At 35.8% G+C, this 21,340-nt stretch overlaps 1 long non-coding RNA gene across 1 annotated transcript in view; it reads right to left on the reverse strand.

Annotated features, from left to right (window-relative positions):
• Positions 1 to 350: 350 nt before the first annotated feature.
• Positions 351 to 21,340, reverse strand: part of LOC131405138 (uncharacterized) — an 84,143-nt gene continuing 63,153 nt past the window's right edge. The window contains exon 3 of the long non-coding RNA XR_009219952.1: positions 351 to 398. This is a non-coding gene — a long non-coding RNA (uncharacterized LOC131405138). The remainder of the gene's footprint in view (positions 399 to 21,340) is intronic.

Below are 21,340 nucleotides of genomic sequence, written 5' to 3' on the forward strand. Positions count from 1 at the left end.
ATTGATCATTAGGAATTTGGATTCCATGTTACATATGATAACGGGAAAATAATAATCCATTAATTTCATGCGTGAGGTCTAAGTATTGCCTGGGAGATGAGAAGTAAAGAAATTTGTTTCAAAATGCAGAAAATATCACACCATATCAAACCAGTGGTAAAATTCATTGAAGTATTCTAAAATTGACCTAAATTGGAAGAGATTAATAATGTAGCATCTGTTCCTATATGTTCTATGAATACAAGGGATATTTATACTCTTTGATGTTTAGGAACAGACTGGGCACTGCAAACTGAAGACACTTGATCTTATGAATAAGATTAGGAAAGCTGAACTTAACTTGAAGATGGAGCAGATGTTTGACTATTTAGAGTTTATTTGAAATCTTCCACTTTGCTCTGAAAATGAGAGAAAAAATATAGAATTAAAGGTTAGAAATCCCAAGATAAATTTTATTTAGTTAAAAAATTTTTCTAGAACAGAAAATTTTAAGCTAATAAGTTGGAGTGTATAGTTCTCAGGAGTCTTTGTAAGAGATCTAATAGAAATAACAAGTTCTCATTAAATGGTATAAATAACTGACGTTTTATCATTTATCCTGTCTTTTGATTCATTTAAAAAATGTTGATAAGATTGGTGAGGTTATCGTTTAGGTTGCATACTAAAATTTCTATTAAAATACTTTTTAAAGCAATAAAAGAACACTCACATATCGTTTGTAGGATGTCAAATGTTTCTCAAAGGAAAAAATATTACATCTTATAACAAAATTTTTAAAAATACTAACTAAAATGGTGTGGGTATTAGCTTGACTTTTATGCCACATATAGCTCATTAAAGATTTTATTAACCTGCCTATTTTAACATGAATCAGAAAAGTAAAGAACAGAAAGAGTTCATTGTATTCATTAAGTGTAAGAGATGTATTGTTTTCTTATAGTTTTCATTTTAGAACTGCTTTATTATAGATGATTTTATTTTTACCAATTGCTGTGTAGAATGTCTAGATTCTATATTCGTATTTTTTGTTTCATTCATTTACATAATAAAACATTTCTTACTGTTAGAAAAAGAAGAAAACATACTGTTAGACAAAGAAAGTCTTTGTATATGAATCAATTGGCCAGAAAACAGTAAGAGAATTTTAATAAATTCAAATTACTTACATGGAAAAAAGACAAATTTTCTGAAATCAAGCTGTAAAAATTCTGCTATAGTTATCTCTCTCATATGCTGCTTGGCCCCACATCTAACACATGGATAGTAAAATAGGATTTATTCCCAACTTGATTTTTCTGATTTGTATCCCTCCTCCCCTACCAATAAAATAAATTTCCAAGATACAGTCATGTTTAGCTTTGTTTGGCTTTTCCTATCTTATTCTTTATGTTATTTTTTCAATTTTTGCCTTTGACATTCATTTTAAATAATTTTTTCTTGAGATTTGTGGTTACCTCCTTACTTTTTCCTCCTATTTGTTGAATTCTAAATATTTAATGGCTTTCTATTATTTGTCATATACTGTCCTAGATGAAGGGATTTAATAATGGGAAAAGTGGTACAAAAATTGAATGTTTTTCATAGACTTTTAAAAAGTGAATATACCATAATAACATGAATATAATATAATTAAATAGGATTTAGAGTAAAAAGTGGACATTCTCCTTTACCAAACTCCTCTCCAGTTCCATCCCATGGACCCTTAACCACTTTAAAAAGTTTAACGTCCACCTTTCAGACTTTTCTATGTATTTACACAAATATATAATTTATATGGAGAGAAATATAGATTTCTACCTAAATAGAATCATGCTATATATGCTTCTTAAATTTCTTTGTACTCTTAACAGTAACTTAGCAGTCTTTCTATTTCAGAGCATATAGATCTTGTTTAACTACTGTATGAATTTCTATGGAGATAACTTAATTCATTTAACCACTCATCTACCGGTTAACACTTAAGTTGTGACTAATACTTTGGTAATATAATCAATGCTGTAATGAATATCTTTATACATATGTGTAGATATTTTTAAAGATATTTTACATGATATAGATAGATATATACAGATATTCTTGTGAAGCAGATTACAAAATTGGACCTCTGTGTCCAAATAATATATAAATCCCATGTTTGTTTCAATACATAATTCCAAAAACGATTGCATCAGTGTATACTGCTATCAGTAATTTTGTTAAATTCCTGTGCCTAACTCCCACATACCATCCCCACAATAGTTCTAATTTTAATAAATCTAAGGGATGAAATATATTGTTGTTTTAATATGTACTTCCCTGTTACCTGGTAGAGAATCTTTTCATGTGAATATTGGCTACTTTCGCTTCTTTTGTGGATTGTTACTTTTGTCTTTGTCCATATTTAATCAATTCATTTACCTTTTGCTTACTGAAGTGTAAACATTATATATATATATATGATGAATAGAAAACATTTGTGCCTTCTACATGGGACATGTAATATTCAATATATAGTAAGTATGGTCATTTTACATTCCTTTACATTCCTACTATATTAGGTTGCTAGGGCTGTTGCGTATCAGTTATATTTCTTAGCATATCAGTTATACTTCTTTTTTTACATTTTTTAGTGGTTGGCCTAGAATTTGCAGTTAACACTTACAACTAATCCAAGTCCACTTTCAAATAACACTATAGCACTTCATGGATAGTGTGAGTTTCTTATATTAACACAATAATCCTAATTCCTCCCTTCTCTCCCTTGTATCATTGCTGTCATTCATTCCACTTACATATAAGCATACATAAATATATATATATATACATGCACATATATATGTATATATATACATAAGCATACATAATTGAATACATTATTCCTTTTATTATTTTGAGCAAATTGTTATCTGTTAGGTCAATTAAGAGTAAGAAAAATAAATTTTCATTTTATCTTCATTTATTCATTCTTCATTACTCTTCCTTTCTTTATGTAGATCTGAGTTTTTGATCTATATTATGTTTTATCTTTCTAAGAATTTCTTTTAATATTTCTTGCAAGGCAACAAATTCCCTCAAATGTTTGTTTGAGAAAGGCTTTGTTTCTCTTTCACTTTTGAAGGGTAATTTTGCAGGGTACAGAATTCTAGGTTGGTGTTTTTTTTTTTTTTCTCAACACCTTAAATATTTCACTCCGCTCTCTTCTTGCTTGCATGGTTTCTGAGGAGAAGTCAGATGTAATTCTTATCTTTGTTCCTCTGTAGGTACGGTGTTTTTTCCCTCTGACTTCTTTCAGGATTTTTTTCTTTATCTTTGATTTTCAGTAATTTGAAAATGATATATCTAGGTGTAATTGAGGGGGGGGAGACATTTATCCACTTGTTCTCTGAGCTTCCCGGATCTGTGGTTTAGTGTCCGGCAATTTGGGGAAATTCTCAGTCATTATTGTTTCAAATATTCTGTTCCTTCCTCTCTTTCTTCTCCTTCTGGTAAGGTGTGACATTACACATACGTCACACCTTTTGAGATTGTCCCACACTCCTTGGCTATTATGATCTGTTTTTTTCAACTTTATTCTCTTTGCTTTTTGGTTTTAGAGGTTTCTATTAAGATATCTCCAAGCTTAGAGATTCTTTCCTCAGCTGTGTCCAGTCTACTAATAAACCCAGCAAAGGCATTCTTCATTGTGGTGACAGTTTTTTTTTATGTCTAGCATTTCTTTTTGGTTCTTTCTGAGATTTGCATCTTGCTGCTTAACATCACTCATCTGTTCTTGCATACTATCTACTTTATCCATTAGAGTCCTTAGCATAGTAATCATAGTTGCTTTAAATTTCTGATCTAAAAATTCTAATATCCCTGCCATGTCTGGTTCTGATGCTTGCTCTATCTCTTCAGATTGTGTTTTTTTGCCTTTTGGTATGCCATACAATTTTTTTTGATTGCTGGACATGATGTAAAAGAAATTGCTGTAAATAGGCCTTTAGTATTGTGGTGGTGAGGAGTGGGGGGAGGGGAAACCTTCTATAGTCCTATGATTAGGTTTCAGTCTTTTTATAAACCTATGCCTCAGGACTGTGAATTTCACAAGTGTTTCCTAGTTTTTTTCTTCCTCCTTCTTCCCTAGGTGGTAGAGAATGACTAGAATGGGCTGGAGTTGAAGTATTCTCCTTCTCCCAGGCTGGTTAGGCTCTGATAATACCCCAGCAGGTCAGGCTTTGGTTAAGTTAAGAACAGGTTTCTCTGGCATATTACAAAATTGTTCCTTTCCCCCTCCCTTTGCTGGGAGCACAAGGGGATTTTTCTTTGGTATTTACTGTGAGAACCTGGTCAAGCTCTAGGAGGTAAAACTCACAAAAGTTTGGGGCCCCCCTATTGTTGAACCCTCCTGGAGTTTTTAACTCTCAGACTTGTCCACTCTGAGCCTCCAGTGATTGGTCAAGTACAATTCTGGTTTTCCTACCAGAAACTGGTTTCCAAAGAGGTTTCAGCTCATGAATTTCTGTTCTGGTAATTTGTGATTTTCTTTATTTGCCTATTGGTCTCTCCAATTTTGGGAGCAGAAGTTGGTTTGCCTTGTAACCTCACTTCTCTCATGATTCTAACAAGATTTGTTGATTTTTAAGTTTGTTCAGCTTTTTACTAGTTGTTAGGATGGAGTTGTGACTTCCAAGCTCCTTACATGCAAAATCACAGCCTATTTCATATTTTAAATCCTCAGATTTAAGAGCCTATTCTAAAGAGTTGATTGCTGGAGTAAGCTCTTGACAAAGTAGGTCTGTAAACCACAATTCAAGGTTCCAGAAAAAACAATGAAAAGAGAAGGAAAGAAGCAGTGAACAATTGTGTCAGGCAGGAACAGCCTTCTCAGACAGAAAAGGAGTTCCTAGTTTGTCAAGATGCTGAGGGGTTCTCTGAGTCATCCCAACACACCTACATGTCTCCATTCTACTTCCCAGGGTGCCACTTTTTTCCACAGTGTTCTAATTGTCCCATAAGAGCCCAGATGATATTTCAAAGTAAAATGATATAATTTAGCAATTTACAAAATCAAATTATAATTGATTTTTTAGTTATTTCAGCACTGTGAAAGCAAAAGATTAGTTTTTTAGTAAAGTAACAGAAAGTCCCTGATTCTTTATCCATGACTTGAGCCAGTAATTTAGAATATTGAGCTTGTCAGTCTGTTTCTTTAGTCTCTCTAGTATAGAGAGAAAGATTCTTATGTCCTTTATGTCGTTCATAGGCAGTGGTTACAAGGTTTCAGAAGACTTGCCTTCAATCTATACTTTATTCTAGGAAATTACACTTGAAAATTCAGTTAACTGTTTTATCTCTGCCATTTGGGAGTTACCAGAGTTACATGCCCAAGTACTGGTGAGATTTTCACTAGTGTCAGATAACCAATTGTTAATTCTCGTTTCCTTCAAATTCTGTTTCTTGCAACCCCTGTTGGTACCTAGTACTATATTAGTGAATTTTCTTAATTTCAAATGGCACAACATATTATAGGTAGTTTAAACAGAAAATCATTTACTGACTCTGTCAGAGCCAGACAATTAAGTTTGGAGGCAATGTAAGGAGAAACATTGACAAATTATATCATAGCAGCAATCCAGTGAAACCCCATTGCTACCACCCAAAAACACAGTTGCCAGAGTACATCTGTGTATTCTGGGCACTTGATCTTTAAATTTCTGCCTCTTCTCTCACTGAATGCTGGAAATCTCTGCCAACCCCTTGTTAGAAGGTGGCGCTTTCTTCTTCACATTATCTACTTTTGAATCAGTCTTACAGGGGTGCATCTAATGGTATAGCCTGGAACACATATATGACTGAAAGGGAGGCTGGAGAAGTGAGTTTGAGATTTCTGCCTTGGGGATACATATTCAGGGACAAAAGATCTCCAAGCAAAGAAAGGATGTGCAAAAAGTTCAAGGCAGCCAAAAAGCATAATACTTGTCTCTTGTGCATATCATTTTCTAACACAAAATTAATTACTCAAAATTTTATATTTTGATCATAACTTCCTTATACAACTCTCCCCATTCTGCACCTCTGGAATTGTAGTGACCTTTCTTTTTTTTCTTGATGAAAAGAATAGGATAAAAATTAATTTTATTCCTAAGGTTGTTCAATATCTTTATCATATTATTTGTTGCAGTAAGTCTACTTTCTTCTTATGGGTATTCTTCTTGAAATTTTAAGAATTCCCTCATTCATTTTGGACTAGTTACTTTCCAGGCTTGCTACCTAGCTGTCTCTCCTCAGATTTCTTCCATTTGCTCTTGTGGTTCAGTTGTCCTATTTCTTGGATTCCATATACCTTCTTTCTTGGATTTCTTCTGTTTTTATAGAGTGCACTCAGTTAATTTTCTCAGAAAGAGTGCATGGGTGGAGAACATTCTGAGTTATTCTATGCCTGAAAATGATTTCATTTTTCTCTTTTACTTGGTTAAAACTTTGGCTATGTATAGAATTCTAGATTCAAGATTATTTTTCCTCAGAACTGTGAAGACATTTGTCTGTTTTCTTCTAGCACTTAGTTGCTAGAGTATTGATTATGATTATATGGATTATGATAATTCTAATTTCTTTGGAGGCAACCTATTTATGTAACTAGGTAATAACAGTATTGGCTCTCAAGCTTTGGTGTTAACTGCAGAAATAGTATTTTATTAGGTGTGAGAAAAAGAAGTGAAGATAAATTTCAATTATACAACTATTTTGTTGGTAAATTTTCATGGAAGGTGTGAGAGACAAACAGGATGCAAAAAAAAAATGGAAACAGGAGGGTACTGTATACTGATTTCACATATTTTTTACCTTCCACACTCACAGTGTCTTCTTTTCTTTTTCCTTTTTGGATACAGCCATCCCTCCTTATTCCAGTATAAAAATACCACACCTCCCACAGGAAATATAGGGTCCATTATATATTCTTCAACTAGGGTCAATGCTTGGTTAGAAATTCTGGGTTCAACCATAAAAGCAGGACCAGTAAGATATATTGTATATACATGTTCATATCTATATATACATACACATATTTGCGTACACAGATAATTGACTTATACAATCATAAGGGCTGGTTTATCAGTCCTTTTAAAGCTATTTCTATCTCCACATATGATGCTAGAGCTTCAGGTCCACAATCAGGCAATTAGGAATGGAAAATCATGAGCATGAGCTTAAAAGCCAAGAGCATGTGCTGAAACCCCATGAGGATGAACTGAAACTCAGGTCCATTCTTGTTGCCTCTGACCTTGGTGAAAAGAGTATCCTGCAGAAGGCTTTATTGCAGAGTTCAACACACACTTGACCCAGGAATCAGAAAAACTGAAGGTGAATCCAGAGAAGGTAGAGCAATTGCAGGTCCAAATGCTGCTTTATGCCTTTGAAATGAGTCCACTGATCAGCAACATGGGTCAGTGAAAAATTGGCTGCTTCCTGAGGCCAGCCTGGTGGCAGAGTGGTTAAGTTCGCACGCTCCACTTTGGTGGCCTGGGGTTCGCAGGTTCGAATCCTGGGCGCAGACCAATACACTGCTCATCCAGCCATGCTGTGGCAGCATTCCACATACAAGATAGAGGAGGATGGGCACAGATGTTAGCTCAGAACCAATCTTCCTCAGCAAAAATAGGAAGATTGGCAACAGATGTTAGCTCAGGGCCAATCTTCCTCACCAAAAAAAAAAAAAAAGGCTACTTCCTTTCCTAACTCTTCCAAATCTTGCAAGAATCTCCCTTGTGGCTCACCCTAATTAGAAACATACAAAAAGGGAATTCTGGGTAATGTAGTTTTCAACGTAGCCAAGTGACACATTACAAAGCCAACACAGTTCCCCAAAACTGATTAAAAAAAGAAAAGTTTTACTCTACAATTTTACTCATCACAACTAGAAAAAAATCTTCAACAATGGCCGTAAATATGATCTCTGCACGTGTCTAGCAGAATGAGTTAAGCTAAAAATGAACCTCACTGTAACAGTGATAGGATTTTCTATATGGATTTGTTTAATACTGGCTTTTTAAATTTTTCCCAGTGGGAATCCTTTTTGTTTAATCTTAGTTTTATTCTAGTAACTTTTGAATCATATAGTTCCCATTGGTTCATGAGCTATTCCATGATATTAGTATATACTAAGTTTTTCTCCTTTTTATTTGCTGTGGCAGAAGCATCATCTTTTGATTGATCTAAAAGTGGCGCCACATTATTATCAGATAATTTAAAATCACTTTAAGTTATAATCTGTTTATTTAAGATACCAGTCCTGATTTCTCCTGCTCTGATGGTGTCATAAGCACCAAGACTTTATAGAAGCATTAGCAATCAGATTCACAGCTGGGTCTTGTCAACACAATCAAAGACTAATGAAAGTGAATTAAAGCTGAAAGCAGTGGTTGGAACAGTTCTGGAATCATACTGCTATTGCTTGTATAGCCAAGGCCATTGCATGGTGCTCCAAATATATAATCCAAAATGGAAGGGAAATGAGATTCAGCTGGTCTCCAAGAGATGCAGGGGACCTAGTGAAAGCATTGTAAACAGGACAGTGGGCTCCATCTATCACAAATTGTAAGCCATTTTTTATTAAAACAAAGGACCTGGCAGAGAAAGTGCCAAAATGCTGTTCTTTAATAATGAGATGGAACTGATAGTTTGTTCAATTTACACATCAATTTGTCCAGAAGCTTTTTTGGAAAGGCAAAAATGTTTGAATACTAATCACTTTATATTTGAAAGGTGCCTAAATCTCTAGCCAGAGTGTACTGTGGAGAGATTAAAATGTTGTTAGTTTGGTAGGGATTGAATTTACAGCAGTATGTTTGGAAAGGTAAAGTAGAATCTCCTGTGGATAAGGCTGTTATTGAAATAGGTATGTCCTGGGTATCAACATGATCATTTTAAGGCCTTAACTTGTCACATCTTACATTGTTGTTTTGGTTGTGTTTTTGGTGAGGAAGATTGGCCTTGAGCTAGCATCTGTTACCAATCTTCCTCTTTTTTGCTTGAGGAAAATGATCCCTGAGCTAACATCCATGCCAATCTTCCTTTACTTTGTATGTGGGACTCTGCCTCAGCGTGGCTTGGTGAGTGGTGTGTGAGTCTGCGCCCGGGATCTAAACTTGCGAACACCGGGCTACCAAAGCAGAGTGCGCAAACTTAACTACTATGCCACCAGCCAGCCCCCTTACATGTTGGTTTTGATGGGACAAAAAAAACATTTGTTTTTTTCTCTTTTAAATCTGAGAGTTGTTTCCTCCAAAAAAAAGGCATTAGATGAATTTAATTGTGCAAAAAAAAATAACTTTTATGTTTTTACCAAAGTGATTTAATGGTTCAATCTCTCAAGAGATAACTATTTTATTTGGTATTATGAAGCTAAACTTCTTGGAAAACTTTGAATCTCCTAAAATAGTAACTGATGTATCCAGTTAGAGGGAAATGTGAGAGCAAACCAGGTATTGGGCCTCATTCAAAATATCTAGCTGAGGGCCGGCCCCATGGCTTAGCGGTTAAGTGCGCGCGCTCCGCTGCCGGCGGCCCGGGTTCGGATCCCGGTTGCGCACTGACGCACCGCTCCTCCGGCCATGCTGAGGCCGTGTCCCACATACAGCAACTAGAAGAATGTGCAGCTATGACAGACAACTATCTACTGGGACTTTGGGGGAAAAATAAATAAATAAAATCTTCAAAATATCTAGCTGAGATTGGGAACTATGTACACTTATCAGACTAATTCGAAGTTATATTTATTCGATGTATTTCAATACTTTTTTGGATAACTCTTGCTTTTAAACTAATGATTCAGGTGGATGCTTTGTTTCTAGCATTGGTTCAGGACTTCACAAAATTTAATTTAAATTTCACAAAGAACATTAATATTGTTAAAAATGTAATTAAAAACACAGATGTGTTATGTAGTATAGTTTAGCATATTAAAGATAATAAGTACACTGATTTTATGTCAGATTTCTTCATATTTACGCAGTTTTCAAGGAGAAAATCTTTTCTTGCCAATTCAGTTTAACTGAAGAATATCCTAAAATTTCAGGATAAACTATTAAAACATTTTACCAGGGGCCAGTCTGGTGGCATAGTGGTTAAGTTTGCATGCTCTGCTTCAGCAGCCTGGGGTTTGCAGATTTGGATCCTGGGCACGGACCTATGCACTGCTCATCAAGCCATGCTCTGGCAGGTGTCCCACATATAAAGTAGAAGAAGATGGGCATGGAAGCTAGCCCAGGGCCAATCTTCCTCAGCAAAAAAGAGGATTGGCAACAGATATTAGCTCAGGACTAATCTTCCTCACAAAAAAAAAAAAGTTGTTTAAAAAAAAAGCAAAACATTTTACCATAACTACCCACTTGTTCATGTAAGTGAAGTTTGGATGTACATATTAGATTTAACTATTGTCCAAGACTCCAAATTTTATTTAATTTTTTCATTTTTTTCAATTATTTTATTGAAATCATAAAGGTTGATAACATTGCATAATTTTGGGTGTATATTATTATTTATCAATTTCTGTACAGACTGCATTGTGCTCGCCACCAGTTGTCTAACTTTGATCCGTCACCATACATATGTGCTCCTTTACCCCTTCACCCACACCCCAGCCCCCTTCCCCTCTGGCAACCACTAATCTGTTCTCTTTATCCATATGTTTGTTTATCTTCCACATGTGAGTAAAATCATGCAGTATTTGTCTTTCTCTGTTGGCCTTATTTTGCTTGACATCCTATCCTCAGGGTCCATCCATGTTGTTGCAAATGGGACGATTTTGTCTTTTGTTATGGTGGAATAGTATTCTATTGTATATGTAGACCACATCTTTATCCATTCATCTGTAGCAAGGCGCTTGGGTTGCTTCCACATCCTGGCAACCATGAGTAATGCTGCAGTGAACATAGGAGTGCATAAATCTCTTTGGATTGTTGATTTCAAGTTCTTTGGATAAATATCCAGTAGTGGGATAGCTGGATCATATGGTATTTCTATTTTTCACTTTTTGAGAAATCTCCGCACTGTTTTTCCACAGTGGCTGCACCAGTTTGCATTCCCACCAGCAGTGCATGAGGATTCTCTTTTCTCAAAATCCTCTCCCAACATTTGTTATTTTTTGTCTTAGTAATTATAGCCATTCTGACAGGTGTAAAGTGATATCTCATTGTAGTTTTGATTTGCATTTCCCTAATAATTAGTATGTTGAACATCTTTTTTTGTGCCTGTTGGCCATCTGTATATCTTTTTTGGAAAAACATCTATTTAGATCCTCTGCCCATTTTTTGATCGGGTTCATTTTGTTGTTGTTGAGTTGTATAAGTTCTTTATATAGTTTGGAAATTAACCCCTTGTGGGATATATGATTTGCAAATATTTTCTCCCAGTTGATGGTTGTCTTTTCATTTTGTTCATGGTTTCCTTTGCCTTGCAGAAGCTTTTTAGTCTGATGTAGTCCCATATGTTTATTTTTTCTTTTGTTTCCCTTGCCTGAGTAGACATGGTATTTGAAAAGATCCTTCTAAGACCAATGTCAAAGAGTGTACTTCCTATATTTTCTTCTAGGAGTTTTATGGTGTCAGGTCATACATTCAAGTCTTTAATCCATTTTGAGTTAATTTTTGTGTATGGTGCAAGATAATGGTCTACTTTCATTCTTTTGCTTGTGGCTGTCCAGTTTTCCCAACACTATTTATTGAAGAGACTTTCCTTTCTCTGTTGTATGTTCTTGGCTCCTTTGTCAAAGATTAACTGACCATAGATGTGTGGTTTTATTTATGGGCTTTCCATTCTGTTCCATTGATCTGTGTGTCTGTTTTTGTGCCTGTATCATGCTGTTTTGATTACCATAGCTTTAAAGTATATTTTGAAGTCCAGGATTGTGATGCCTCCAGCTTTGTCTTTTTTTCTCAGGATTGCTTTGGCTAGTTGAGGTCTTTTGTGTTCCATATAAATTTTAGAATTCTTTGTTCTATTTCCATGAAGAATGTCATTGGGATTCTGATTGGGATTGCATTGAATCTGTAGATTGCTTTAGGTAATATGGACATTTTAACTATGTTTATTCTCCTCCATGAGCATGGAATATCTTTCCATTTCTTTATATCTTCTTCGATTTCTTTCAATAATGTCTTGTAGTTTTCAGTGTATAGGTCTTTCATCTATGTGCTTAAATTTATTCCTAGATATTTTATTCTTTTTGTTGCAATTGTAGATGGGATTGTATTCTTGACCTCTCTTACTGCTAGTTCATTATTAGTGTATAGAAATGCAACTAAATTTTGCAAGTTGACTTTGTACCCTGCAACTTTACTGTAGTTGTTGATTATTTCTAATAGTTTTGATGGATTCTTTAGGGTTTTCTATATATAGAATCGTGTCATCTGCATCAGCAAGAGTTCCATTTCTTCCTTTCCAATATGGATTCCTTTTATTTCTTTTTCTTGACTAATTGCTCTGGCCAAAACCTCCAGTATGATGTTGAATAGGAGTGGTGAGAGTGGGCACCCTTGTCTCCTTCCTGTTCTCAGAGGGATGGCTTTTAGTTTTTCACTGTTGAGTATTATGTTGGCTGTGGGTTTCTCATATACGGCCTTTATTATGTTGAGGTACTTTCCTTCTATATACATTTTACTGAGAGTTTTTATCATAAATAGATATCGGATCTTGTGAAATGCTTTCTCTGCATCTATTGAGATGATCATGTGATTTTTATTCCTCATTTTGTTAATGTGGTGTATCACATTGATTGATTTGCAGATGTTGAACCATCCCTGCATCCCTCGTATAAATCCCATTTGATCATGGTGTCTGATCCTTTTAATGTATTGCTGTATTCAGTTTGCCAATATTTTGTTGAGAATTTTTGCATCTATGTTCATCACCAGTATTGACTTGTAGTTTTACTTCTTTGTGTTGTCCTTGCCTGGTTTTGGTATCAGGGTGATGTTGGCCTCATAGAATGAGTTACAAAGCATTCTGTCTTCTTCAATTTTTGGAATAGTTTGAGAAGGATAGGTATTAAATTTTCTTTGAATATTTGGTAGAATTCTCCACAGAAGCTATCTGGTCCTGGACTTTTGTTTTTTGGGAGGTTTTTGGTTACTTTTTTGATCTCTTTGCTTGTGATTGGTCTATTTAGATTATTTCTTCTTGATTCAGTTTTGGGAAATTATATGAGTCTCAGAATTTATCCATTTCTTCTAGGCTTTCCAATTTGTAGGCATATAGTTTTTCATAGTATTCTCTTATAATCCTTTGTATTTTTGTGTATCTGTTGTAATTTCTCCTCTTTCATTTCTAATTTTATTTATTTGAAGCTTCTTTCTTTTTTTCTCAGTGAGTCTGCTAAGGGTTTGTCAATTTTGTTTATCTTCTCAAAGAACCAGCTCTTACTTTCATTGATCCTTTCTACTGTTTTTTTTAGTCTCTATTTCATTTATTTCTGCTCTGATTTTTATTATTTCCCTCCTTCTGCTGACCTTGGGCTTTGTTCTTCTTTTTCTACTTCTGTTAGGTGTAGTTTAAGATTACTTATGTGATATTTTCCTTGTTTGTTGAGGTGGACCTGTATTGCTATGAATTTCCATCTTATTACTGCTTTTCCTGCATCCTATAAGAGTTGGTATGTTGTATTTTCATTTTCGTTTGTCTCTAGGTAATTTTTAATTTCTCCTTTGATTTCTTCATAGATCCAATGTTTGTTCAGTAGCATGTTTTTTAGTCTCCACATATTTGTGACTTTTTCAACTTTTTTCTTGTAGTTGATTTCTAGTTTCATAGCGTTGTGGTCAAAAAATATGCTTGATATGATTTCAATCTTCTTAAATTTGTTAAGGCTTGCCTTGTTTGCCAACGTGGTCTATCTTTGAGAATGTTCCATGTGCACTTGAGAAGAATGTGTATTCTGCTATTTTTGGATGGAATGCTCTCTATTATATCTGTTAAGTCCATCTGATCAAGTGTTTCATTTAACTCCACTATTTCCTTGCTAACATTCTGTCTGGATTATCTATCCATGGATGTAAGTGGGATGTTGATGTCCCCTACTATTATTGTGTTGCTGTTAAATCCTCACTTTAGATCTGTTAATAGTTGCTCTATATACTTTGGTGCTCCTGCATTAGGTGCATATATATTTCTAAGTGTTATGTTCTCTTGGTGGAAAATCCTTTTTATCATTGTATACTGCCACTCTTTGTCTCTCATTGTCTTTTTTATCTTAAAGTCTGCTTTGTTTGATAAAAGTATGGTAACACCTGCTTTCTTTTGTCTGCCATTTGCTTGGAGTATCATCTTTCATCCCTTTACTCTGAGCCTATGTTTGGCTTTAGACCAGAGATGTGTTTCCTGGAGGCAGCATGTTATTGGGTCTTGTTCTCTATTCCATCCAGCTACTCTATGTCTTTTGATTAGAGAATTCAGTCCATTTACATTTAGAGTGATTATTGATATATGAGGGCTTAATACTACCATTTTATCTTTTGTTTTGTAGTTGTTCTATATTTCCGTTGTATCTCTTCCTTTATATTTCTGACTGGCATTTCGTTTGGATGGTTTTCTGTGGAGGTTTTCTCTTTTTTTATGAATTGTGGCTCTTTTCTGATTTTTTGTTTAGTGGTTACTGTGAAGTTTCTATAAAAGATGTCATAGATAGTCTATTTTCTGATAGCCTCTTATCTCCATTAACCTAAGCATGTTGCATCCCTTTCCTCTTCCCCTTCTGAGTTATTATTGCCACAAATTATTCTGTTTTGTGTTGTGAGTTTGTGACTAAGTTGAAGTGTTTATACTTACTTTTGATGCTTTCCTTTCCTATATCTTTTAAGTCATAATTAAGTATTTGCTACCCTGTTCTGAGAGAGAGCTGCAGTTTTCTGATTTTGTCTGTGTATTATTTATCTCCTTGCTCAAAGCTTTGTAGACCTTTGCCTTTTTGTTTCAGTTATAAGAGCATCCTTAATCATTTCTTGTAAGAGAGGTCTAGTGGAGATGAACTCCCTCAGCTTTTGTTTATCTGGGAAAGCTTTTATTTCTCCATCTTATTTGAAGGATAGTTTTGCTGGATAGAGTTTTCTTGGCTGCAGGTTTTTGTCCTTCAGTATTTTGAATATATCCTTCCATTCTCTCCTAACATGTAAAGTTTCTGCCAAGAAATCCACTGAAAGCCTGATAGAGGTTCCTTTGTAGGTTATTTTCTTATCCCTTGCTGCCCTTACTATTTTTCCTTTGTCATTGACTCTTGCCAGTTGTTTTGTTTTGGTTTTTTTTTTTTTTTGGCAAGGAAGATTGGCTCTGAGCTAACATCTGTTGCCAGTCTTCCTCTTTGTGATTGAGAAAGATTGTCCCTGAGCTAACATCCGTGCCAATATTCCTCCATTTTGTATGTGGGATGCCACCATGGTGGTGTTTAGGTCCGTGCCTGAGATCCAAATCTGTGAACCCTGGGTCACTGAAGCAGAGTACATGAACTTAACCACTACGCCACCAGGCCAGCCCCAACTGTTGCCAGTTTTACTATTATATGCTTTGGAGAAGGTCTTTTGGCATTGATGTAATTAGGAGTTCTATTGTCTTCATGTACTTGTAAGTCTGCATCCTTCTCCAAGTTTGGGAAGTTCTCAACTATTATTTCTTTGAACAAGCTCTCTGCTCCTTTCTCCCTCCTTGTCCCTCTGGAACACCTATAATCCTTATGTTGCTTTTTCTAATTGAGTCATATATTTCTTGAAGAATGCCTTCATTTTTTTTAAATCTTAGTTCTCTCTCCTACATTTCTATCCTCTAAATCACTAATTCTTTCCTCCATAATGTCAGCTCTATTTTGTTAAGGATTCTAGATTATTTTTTATCTCATTAATTGTGTTCTTCATATCCAGAATTTCTGCTTGTTTGTTTTCTTTAATAGTTTCCATCACTTCAGGGAAGTATTCCTTCTCTCATTAATTTTATTCCTGAGAGCATTGAACTGTCTGAGTTTTCTTATAACTCACTGAGTTTCTTTATGAAACCTATTTTGAATTCTCTGTCTTTTAGATTGTAAATTTCTACGATTTCAGGGTTGGTCTGGGGATTTGTCACTTTCCTTCTGCTCTGAATTGTTCCTGTAGTTTCTCACGGCATTTGATGAATTAACCTTCTGCTGACACATTTGTGGTAGTATCAGGTTGCAGATTCCATGTGCTACCACTGGAGGCAAGCAGGAGCTGTGTTTTTGAGCCCACTCCACCTGCTGGAAGTTTTGCAGGTACAGTGGATGCTCCCACCAGCCAGGAAAGTGTTCGCACGTGGGCTCAGTGCTGCTGCTGTGCCGAGGCACATTCCCGCTTGTGGGCCACAGCGGTGCTATGGGCGCTCGTGTCAGCTGGGCAGGTGTTTACCTGCATGCATATATCTGCCGCGGCCTCTTCTTATGGTTGGGCTGGCTGCTGTGCTTGGTGGACTGGGCTTCTTCATGGGATCCGAGCCTGGGCCACTTTTGGGACCGCAGCAGCTGCTCTCCAACCAGCTGGGAAAGCATTCACGTGCGGGTACACAGCTGCCGTCACCCTTCCTACAGTCACACTGAGGCTGGTTCCCACTTTTGGGGCTGCAGCAGTACTATGGGCACTCATGCCAGCTGGGAAAACATTCAGGTGTGCACACAGGGCTGCCAGGGAAGGGTAGGGGAGTGCTCACCTATCTCCACCACTTCCCAGGGTCATGACTCCAAATTTAAATGCCTGTGTTCATCAAAAACCAAACTTGTCACTTTATTTACTTTCTAATAAGTAAATATTATGTATTTAATCCTACATAATTAAATAATATTAATTAAATTCTGCTTTTTCTCTTGATTTTTGGGGTTCCACTTAACATTTCTTATGAAAAAGGATTTATGGTGCTGAAAACTTTGAAAATTCATGTCTTAAACTATGTTAATGTTGAGTAAGCCATTTATTCCTCTTTAAGCTCAAGGGTATGAGAAAGCCTCTCTTCCTAATTCCCTTGGCATTCACAGTAATGATTGTATTCTCTGTAGTAGACTATAACCCTAAAGCCCTTTACATCCTTTATAGCTTTGCAATAAGCAGGCCAACTAGCCAGGGCTAGCAGATCAGTTTAGAATAACTGAGAGTTGCAGTTGTGAGGGGAGGCCACCCTGCTTTGAAATTACTTTTCCATAGGCCTCCACCCAGCGCCCACAGAAAAGCAGGAAGCTGGAAAATGCCCCCTCCATGATGCAGGTGTGCAAATGGTTATCAGCTGTCACTTGAGTTACATACAAAACACCAACTGCTTTTCTGGACTCTACTTTCATATAAAATAAAAGCACAAGGGCCTTTGGTGAGGATTTAAGCTGTCTCAACTCCAGGACCCAGATAAAGATCCACTGCTTCTAGGGAAGGGTAGAAGCAAAAGCCTTCTGCTTTGGGGGATGGGGGTAGCAGGAAAGTCACTTGGTCCCAGGCTCTGGCTTTAACACAAAACAGAAGTCTGCTCAAGTGAAGGAGAAGCAGGAGGTTCCCTCTTGCTCAAGACCCAACATAAACAGAGGTAGAGTTTAGCTGCCAAATAAGAGGAGAAGCAAGAATGCTTAAAAGGCCTCACATCCAAGGCCCAGAACAGGCCTGCATAATATTGAAATTGAACAAATAGAACTGAGAACTTCCTTGCTGCACCACCAGGAACCCAGCAGTCTATTAATGAAGGAAGAACAAGACAATGCCTTCTCTGTGGCAATTCAGGAACTACTGAAAGCTGAGGGTGGAAGAGGAACACTGAGAAAAATACTCTGGCATCTCAGGCCATACACTAAGCACAAGGTAACAGAAGCCTATTACTGGAGGAAATTGAAAGCTGTGAGGCAGAGATAACTGTGGGACAATATTGAAGAGTCTAACATACATGTGATTAGAATCCAAGAAGAACAAGACAGAAAGAACAGGACAGAAGGAATATTTGAAGAAGCAATGGCCAAGAATTTCCAAAATTAGTGAAAGAAAATATTGAAGAAGCTTACAAAATACTTGCAGAATAAACAACATTTTAAAAAATAAAACACCAAAACAAAACACAACCTAGACACATTATAGTCAAACTTCTGAACACAAATAATGAAGAAAATACCTTTAAAACATATAGAGTAAAAAAAATAAAGAATTATTAGATACCAAGAAACAAAGATAAGAATTATAGCATACTTTTCATCAGAAATTGTGCAAGCCAGAAAAAAATAGAACAATATCTTTGTGTTCTGAAATTTAAAAAAACCTCATCCAGAATTCTATACTCAGCACATATATCCTTCAGTAATAAAGACAAAGTAAACATTTTCTTAGAAAAACAAAAGCTGAGAGAACTCATTGCAAGCACACCTGCAATCCAAGAAATATGAAAGGAATTTCTTTAGACTTAAGAAATATTATAACAACAACAACAACAACAACAAAAAGAAATATTGTAACAAATGGAATTTTGGGTCTACATAAAGAATATGAAACCACTAGACAAGGTAAAATTAAGGGTAAATATAAAAGACATTTTTCTTATTTTTAATCACTGTGAAACATAACTGACAATTTAAAGTTTAAAGAGAACAATGTATTTGAGGGTTATATAACACCAATGGATGGATTTCTTGTTTACTGACAAGGTTAGTAAGATGTGAAATGTATTTGTTGGGTGCCCTATCCCATGTAATTCCCCCAAATTTCAAATCCTGGGCCAGACCTTGAATTTTAGGTGGGTTTATCAACCAGCCTTTATTTGTCGTATGAATGATTACTGTCCTTAACTACTCTTTCCAGTACTTCTTCCGCTGAGAATACAATCACTAGGATGTTTTCAATATAGTATATTCGCTTTTTCTTGATAATTATCAATTCCAAGTTGCTGCATACTTGATTATGGCAGCATGCTGATGAATTCAAATATCCCTGTGGCAAAAACATACATGTATACTGAATATCGTTCCATAAAAATGCATATTGGGACTCTGAGACAGAAATGAAAAAGAAGACAATTGCCAAGCCTATCATAGCATATCAACCAAATTGCCCTGTTGTACTTTTTGTACTTTCTTTACCATGTAAATACAGCTGAAGTCATGGGGGAACACCATGTTTTATTCTCATAGTCTACTCTCTGTCTCCAGAAAATCTGCCACGTGTTCTGTCACCACAGGACTATTAGAGAGTTTTTGGAATCAGTACTCCATTTTCAACCATTTCCCTAACTAAGGCAGTTATCTCTTGTTGCCCTCCTGGAAATCCTTATTGCTTACAAAGAAATCAGGATAAGGTATTAGCATGTTTCCAAGGAAATCAGGAGCCCCTTCTTCACTTGCCACTGTGGAATAATGCACATGTCTCTGTTTCATCCTTTCTTCCTTTCTCCCTCCCCCCCTCCTTACTTTTCTCCTTCCTTCCTCCTCTCTCTGCCTCTCTCTTTTTCTTTCTCTCATCATTCTACTCCAGTGGGCAAACTTTGAGTCATCAGTCTAAAGATCACTGCCAGACACAGGGAAATCTCACCAATTTTCTCTATCCAAGTGATGTATATTCATGAAGCTGTGTTTTTCCTTGATTCTCTTCTTTTCGTCTATAGGTGGAAGGATTACAACAAATGGTATATTTTTTGTGTAACAAGGCTATGGATTTTTTTCTTTTTCTTTCTCTCTGCCAGACATACTACATCTTTCATAAATGCAACTGTAATTTTCTTTGACAAGTTTAAGATATTGTACGCACTTAGTCACACACTTTCAAATGCATTTTTATCACAGAAATATGGTTTTACTTTAGAGAGACCATCAGTCCCAGTGATCAGAAGCTGTGATCAAGACCCCATTTTCCTACAGCTGTCTCTGTCTGGAGCATTTTTCATCAGTTTATTCCTCACTTATTTGTCTGCATTTTGTCAAGAGCTTTAGAAACTGTTTTCAAAATTTATTTAAACTTCAGGGCACCTTAGAAAGTAGTCCACACTGTAATCTCCATTTTACAATTGAAATTGAGGCTTGGATGGGTTAAATAAGTTGCCCAAGATCATACAGTTAGTAAATGATTTTAGGAGGGAAAATAGTATTTTTGTCACCAAGAATCAATTTACCTCACTTCCAATAATACCCCTCAATTTTCAGATCATGTGTTTCAAGCTGTACTATACAAGCCCATGGGCGTCTTGGCTGGAATATAACCTGAGAGAATGTGGAGCTGTAGCCGTTTTCCACCAAATAAATAAAGTCATAGCGCGGAAGAGAGAAAACCATGCCAAGAGGTAGAGAGAAATTCAGTCCTAATAACACTGTTTGATCCCTGAATTCAGCTCTGCCTGAATCCAGATTCCCCTGGAATTTCTCCTGTTTTTCCTCCAGCTTTATTGAGGTATAATTGACAAATAAAAATTGTATATATTTAACATGTACAACATGATGTTTTGATATACGTATACATTGTGAAATGATTTCCACATTCAAACTAATTAACATATCCATCACCTCACAGTTACCCTTTTTTTTTGTGACGAGAACATTTAAGATCTACTCTCTTAGCAAATTTCAAGAGTACAATACTATTAACTATAGTCACCATACTGTACGTTAGATCTCCCGAACTTATTCATCTTGCATAACTGAAGCTATGAAAGTATGGTTCCATATATATTATTCAACCTTAAAAAAGAAGGAAATCCTTCCATTTGCGACACATGGATGAACCTGGAGGACATTATGCTAAGTGAGATAAGTCAGACAGAGAAAGACAAGTACTGTATGACTTTACTTATATGTGGAATCTAAAAAAGTCTAACTCCTAGAAGCAGAAGGCAGAACCACAGTTGCCAGAGGTTAAAGGGTGGGAGAAGTAGAGAGATGTTGGTCAAAGTTGCAGTTATGCTGGAGTTTTTCACTTATATGAACAAACAAATTCCCTCTAATTGCTTAAGCTAGTTTAAACTGTGTTTTCTGTCACTTGTAATAATACTCTAGTGGAGCCGGGACTTGAACTCAACTCTGCATGACTCCAAAGTTTATGCTATAATCCGCATGCTATAGTGCTTCTCAATGGGTGTTAAACTGAGGACAGATGAAGTTCAAGGGGATCTTCACCAATATCTAGTGACTTACAAGTAAAAGATATTCTGTAATTTCCTTCTCTTTTAATAATGAGAAAATTGTCTTATACGAATTCAAATACATCCAACGTAACAATTTATTGAGGAAGTACAAAAGTATTAGGTATCTTTCTCAAAGTGATAACCTATATTATGAATGAATTTTTCATTACAAATACCACTATAAATTTTCTGTAAACTTGAGGCATATTTTACTTAAAAGTCTCCAGTAAAGAGAGATCCTAATGTCATTCTCTTCTTTTTC

This window comes from Diceros bicornis, chromosome 1 (genome assembly GCF_020826845.1).
Source record: "Diceros bicornis minor isolate mBicDic1 chromosome 1, mDicBic1.mat.cur, whole genome shotgun sequence".
Taxonomy (NCBI): domain Eukaryota; kingdom Metazoa; phylum Chordata; class Mammalia; order Perissodactyla; family Rhinocerotidae; genus Diceros; species Diceros bicornis.